The 6656-nt window shown below is 32.1% G+C and overlaps 1 non-coding gene across 1 annotated transcript; it reads right to left on the reverse strand.

The window, feature by feature from the left end:
- Nucleotides 1-999: 999 nt before the first annotated feature.
- On the reverse strand, nucleotides 1000-1071 carry TRNAQ-UUG (transfer RNA glutamine (anticodon UUG)). Its single transcript has one exon. It is a non-coding gene; the product is annotated as a tRNA-Gln (tRNA).
- Nucleotides 1072-6656: the final 5585 nt, after the last annotated feature.

The raw sequence follows: 6656 nt of genomic DNA on the forward strand, positions 1-6656 counted from the left end.
TTGTCCCAAAGAAAGTCAAAATGGAAATCATTCCCTTGCATAAGATGAATTACATGTGTACATAGGTCGGGTTGGTTCCGATTTTTCAATTATCAAATCAAATCAATTATGTGGGGTTTTTAAATTTATAAACCAAACCAAACCAACAAAGTCGGATTTTTCAATCTCAGTTTTTTTTCGGATTTTCGGATTTTTTTTCCGGTAAAGTCTTCATAGCATAAAATATATAACTTGTGCTCCAAATATTTCTTAAGTTCTAGTAAAATATAACTATATAATGTGTTTTCCAAGAAGTTAACACAATAATATTAGATAAGTCATAGCATTATATTAAAATATTCAATAATAAAGATAAAATAATAAAATTACATTAAAAAAAATATTGCTAATTAATAAGCCATAATAAAAATTAACATAATCTAAAAATACTATATAGGTCATGCTAAAATAAGTATAACTAATAAGTAGTAATATTAATTACATAACTAAGCACTAAAGAAAAAGATAAATTAAGTTATGCATTTTCATTATAAACCAATGTAAAACTAAAATAATTATTCAACACTATCATCATTCCTAGTATTGAATTGAATTTTTTTTGTTAGCACTAGTATTGATTTGAACTTTGTTTGAGTTACTACATTTGTGGGCTATAAAATTTATTTACCATTCAAGAATGTTAAGTCTAAACTTGAAATAATACGTTAAAAGATAAAACTGTAAAAAAATTTAAGAAATATTTATAAATTACATTACAATAAATATTTATATGTATAAAATAGTTTTAAAAATGATATAAATGTACTATCAGGTTGGTTTGGTTTGACTTTTTTTTAGTTAAAACCAAACCAAACCAATTATGTTCGGGTTTTATTTTTCAATACCAAACCACATCTGATTTTTTTTCTGATTTAATTTGTATTATCTGATTTTATTTGTATTATCTGTTTGGTGCGGTTTTCTTTGTACACCTCTAATTACAGCTAGCTAGGCTAAAAAAGGTCCTACCGGGAGTCGAACCCAGGTCGCTGGATTCAAAGTCCAGAGTGCTAACCACTACACCATAGAACCCTGGTGCTTGCTTTGGAGTCTAAAGTCTTTCTATTTAACATTATTGAATCTTTTATTTGAAATATATATTTTATATATACAAATAATACTCCATCCATCTCAATTTAAGTGGCGATTACGGATTTTGAGAGTCAAATAAATTAATTTTCATCATGAATTGAGATACATAATCTTTAAGTTTTTGGATACATATTTGGAAACCATATAAAAAGTATTATAAGACACAATAATTACAAATTCAAAATTTTTAAAAGAATATGAAAAAATCAAAATTTTAACGCTCAAAAACGGAACACGGTACATAAATTGAGAGGAGGGAGTAGCAGTAGTAAGATTTTTATTCGAGTAGTAATTAATAAGGTAGAATGAACAAGAACTGATTGGGTTGTGACAATACTCTCATTATTTTCGTAAATACTTCCATTATGATGTTAAGATTGCCGTTACTAAATCCATGTCCATTCAACCAGTATTATATGATCAAAAAAAATTCAACATGCAAACCGCTCTAATTCAAAGCCCTTTTTACTAGGTTGAGTAAACTGTGATATGGAAGTAAGTTAATTAATTCTTTGTTCCTAAAGATTATAGCTCTTCCTATGTCAAGAGTAGGGATGTACATGGACCGAGTTGGTTCGATTTTTATCAAAACCAAACCAAACCATCAATATCGGTTTGGATTGTGTAACACCCCGGAAAAAGTTCGAAGTGTTTAAAGACCATTAAGAAGATTGACGGGTGCTAATTATATTAATTCGAGTATGAACAAGACTGATAATTTGAATAATATCAATTGATCATGATAATATATGTATGAGGTGCATTAAGAATGGTTTATGGTCTAAGAATAGCCCTAAGGCCAAGTCAAGTTGAAAATTATATGATGGGACAAAGTTTCAAGTGAGTTCGCACAAGATCTAACTTCAAAAGAGTATAACTCTCATGATATGAAGAGTTATATAGTTTATAACCTATTAAATCAAAGCCCTTTGAGTCTAGTTTCCAACGCATCAAACTATTTATTATTTGGATAAGTATACAGAATGTTATGGCCATTTTACTGAACATGTGTCATATGTGCGCCAGATGCGCGGCCGCACACGTAGGAGCCTATTAAATAACCCCAAGGACGGGTAGAGAGAGGGGCTAAGTCATTTCTTCAAGACTAGGGCTTTCTCTCCATCACCCATCCGGCCAAGGCTTCCAATACACAACTAAGGTGAGTTTTTAAGTGTGTTTTTATGATAATTTCACTGCTCAATCACTAGTTACAACAAGGTTTTGATTGGATTCCATAGGATTTCTTCAAAATCTCAAGAACACCCCAAAGTAGTCTTTCAAGATTTGGTCTACAATAGATATGTCTACTACCTCTAACTAATTTATGGTAATTATTTATTTACGAAATATGTGTTAGGACTTATGGGATGGTGATTGGAAGCAATAAGCGCCCAACCTAGGTGTGTTGGTATTGTAGAGATTGTAAAATGAATTAATTGATAAGATTTGTGGGCTGAGAGTGAATTGTTGGGCATGCATGTGCTAAGGAAAGTTGTGGATAACCTAGAGATGATTGTGAGATTAATCATTTGTGTGGAAGGTGATTGTTAGGTCAAGAAATTCCATTGAAGGAGGTTGTAGAAAAATATGCACATTAGATATTAGATAAAATGCCTAAATGACTTAAAGTATAGAAATCTTGCTAATATTGGCGCAATTGTGTTGCATTCTTGTAGATTGAAATTTGTTTAGTGTGGTGGACCATTGTAGTATTATGAAGGGGCGAATTTCAGATTTGAGTCGTCCGGAGGTGGCTTTACTCGCGAAGATCATTTAAAGTATCGGTTTAGTTTCGTCGAGGTAATTGTCTTGCCTAACCTCGAGTGGGAGAATTACCCCTTAGGCATCGAGTCTTATGTGCCATATTGTGTAATTAAAAATCATGTACGCGAGGTGTCGAGTACGTAGTTGGTTTATACGTGCAAATTATATCGGTTGAAATTTGTAGACGCCCTATAGTATTAAGTTGGAAAATTGTTGTAACTTATTAAATCCTTTATTTGTCATGCCTCATTTCTTGTTTGCCGAGGTTGTTTTTATATGATAATTTGGTATGATTGCCACTTGACTTTTATGTGAACTCTCTATTTGTTTGAGTTGCCATTTTTATGGAAAACACTTTCATTATTGAGTTTACCTACAGATAATTTAAATGAAAAATTTAGTTAATAAGATGAATTACTTTTCAGTTCACGTTGTTGAAAATTTAGTATTGAATTATAATGGTCGTGAACCATATTGAGACAAAGTGCCAAATTGTGAAATATTATTCGGTTGAGTAGTTCACTCCCGAACATTTTGTTAATATGTTATGCACATTATTATCGAGTCCTGGCTCCTTATTGTTGAAAAATAATGTGTTGTTGATTTCTGTGGCAAGTTGTAATATTTGAGCACTTGATATGCAATTTGTGATATGTTGTAAGATTTGAGCACTTGATGTGCATTTTGTGATATGTTGTAATATTTGAGCACTTGATGTGTAATTTGTGATATGTTGTAAGATTTGAGCACTTGATGTGCAATTTGTGATATGTTATAACATTTGAGCACTTGATGTGCAATTTGTGATATGTTGTAAGATTTGAGCACTTGATGTGCAATTTGTGATATGTTGTAACATTTGAGCACTTGATGTGCAATTTGTAAAATATTGTGATATTGATACGCATGCGGTGAGATAAGAGTGACTTGAAACGCGTGGCTAGTAGGGGAACTACTAGAAGTCATGCGGTGATATAAGGTCAGGGTGTTGAAATGCATGTGGTGAGATAAGGGTGGCTTGAAACGCGTGGCTAGTAGGGAAACTACTAGAAGTCATGCAGTGTGATAAGGGTGGCTAAAACGCGGGATGCTATTTCGGAAAAAATAATTTTTAAAGAATAATATGTGAAGGCTTCCGGGTGATATAAGAAAAGATTGTGAATTTATTTATGATTTGGAACTATGAGGCGGTACCTTGGGAGTGCCCTTTTGTTGATATTTCTCTATGGCTGCACTTGCCTTTGGTTATTTTATTTTTCCGTAATTTGTAAATTTTTGTGTTTTCCGTGATGTATTATTTGACTTAATATTAAGTGTTTTGTATGTTTTTTTATGTATTGTGTTGACCTTGACTTTTTCGTACGAGACTTTGAGGATTTGTATTTTTGGGTTATACTTGTTTTTGATGATTGAGTTGTTTTAAATAAATAAAAAAAATTAGTTTGTAAATACCTATATGGCCCCTTAAACTTGGCCCAATTTCTATTTAGACACTTCAACTAAGGCCAGTACCTATTGTACACTTTAACTTAATATAATATCTACCTATTAAACACCTCATGACATGTGGCATGATGTGTGATTTATACCCAAAAGTAGGCGCGTGAAGAAGAAATGTTTGGCCTGTATTTTTTTTCTGTTTTCTTCTTCAAATAATTTTTTTATTCTTCTTTCTCTTTCATCTTCTCCATCGCTACCTCCATCTACCACAAGATTCTCTTCCTCCCAATTTCTTCCTGAGTTGTTTTATAGATTCATCTTACTTCCAATATTGATTAACTTATCAATTCACTTTAAAGAATTTCGTACACGCCAAAGAAAGAGTAAAACCCAAAAATAATATATTAAAAGAGGCTGGGATAAATCTTGAAATTCAAACTCGAATTTGCAGTAATGTTAAACTTTATATCTGAATTATCTTTTCATTTCAGAGATACACCTTAGAATTCACTTTAAATTTGAATTATTTACATGTCAAACCCATTTTGCAGAGAGAAAGCAACAACAAAAAATGCAGTAATTTCAGAAAATAATCAAGAAAACTCGAATAGATTTTGCAATACTCGATTTTGCAAAGATAAACCCAACAAGAATAGACGTAGCAATTTCAAACATCAACCCTGTAATATCGATCCGATTTTACATAGAAAAATCATCCAACAAGAAAAACCCAGTAATTTCAGACATAAAAAACAAGCAATTTTGACTTGATTTTGCAGCTGCAAACATTGAGATTAACCAAACTATTTCGTCTACATCAACATTTTCCGTCCAGATATGAAATTTTACGGCCAAGCTGCACATCTACAAATATGAAAAATTTACAACCAAGAATACAATATGCTTTTTGTTTGGACATGGCTAGAGAGAAATGGAAACATAAATGGGCAGGGAAGAAGATGATAGCTTGAGAAAAAGAGAGGGGAAAAGAGATGGTCGTCCGGAAAAGGTGAGTTTGGTGTGGGGAGTAGAGTTTTTAATTTATTTTGTAAATCTTTTTCAGTTTGGATTATTTAGCCTTAAATAAAGAAAAAGGAAAATGGGAACAACCACATATCACACTTTAATTCGATGTTTCACCACGTAATCCGAAAGTGAACAACACACACTTAATTTTTTAAACCGGGTGAGTGAGAGGTATTTAATAGGTACATATTCTATTAGGTTAAAGTGTACAATAGGTACTAGCCTTAGTTGAAGTGTCTAAATGGAAACTGGAGCCAAGTTTAAGGGGCCGTACAGGTATTTGGCCTTTAATTTAATAAATTTTATATCTAAATCAGTAGTTTATCTCATGCTTTATTTTAATGAAAATGTTATTTTTCCTCACTCAAACGATTTCTAAAATAAACTTATCTTTTTGTTGATTTCTTACTTGATTTAAAGATTCTAACCTTACTTTATTGAAAATAAATTGATCATGCGGATCTTATATATATTGATATTTTGGTACGTGAGTTGTCCGTATAGTTATAAAAATAATATAGGCATGAGGTATCGGGGAAAAATAAGATGATTTTATTATTAATACGTGAGTTGTCCATGTGATGGTGATAGAAATATGGGCACGAGGTGCCGTGAAAAATATAAAAGTGGCTGAGACCCGTAATTTTTTTGATTGTGATATGAGGTATCACATGGTGACTTTTACTTGAAAATATATTTATTTGAAAGAAGTATATTCGAAAGATAATTATTCAAAAGAAGTATATTCGAAAGATATTTATCTTAGAGAATATTATGTGAAGGATTTATATTTGAAGGACTTGACTTATTGATTGTACTTGTGTTCCTTATTCGCCTGAGCAATAATTATGACTTGCCTTGTTGTTATATCACTGGTTGAGTTTGTTGTTATCATTGCTAGTTATTTTTTAGTATTATTGTATACTGCTATATTGCACAGGTTATTTGATTAGTGAGTGTCTTGACTGTACCTCATCTCTACTCCACTGAGGTTAGTCTTGATACTTACTGGGTACCGACCGTGGTGTACTCATACTACACTTTTGTATATTTTTGTGCAGAGTCAGGTATTGGAGGTATCGGACTCGGACAGAGTTAGAGTGTGATCGCAAGGATTCAAGGTAGAACTGCTTGGTCGTCGCAGTCCCTTGGAGTCTTTTCATTTTATTGTACTGTTAATTATTAATCAAACAGTATTGAGTATTCGATCCTTGAGATCATTTCATGTATTCAGTTAGAGTTCGTGTCTCAGTATTACCGGTCTTGGGAGGTCGTTTGTGAATATTTTCGCTGTT

This window comes from Nicotiana tabacum, chromosome 14 (assembly GCF_000715075.1).
Source record: "Nicotiana tabacum cultivar K326 chromosome 14, ASM71507v2, whole genome shotgun sequence".
NCBI classification, from domain to species: domain Eukaryota; kingdom Viridiplantae; phylum Streptophyta; class Magnoliopsida; order Solanales; family Solanaceae; genus Nicotiana; species Nicotiana tabacum.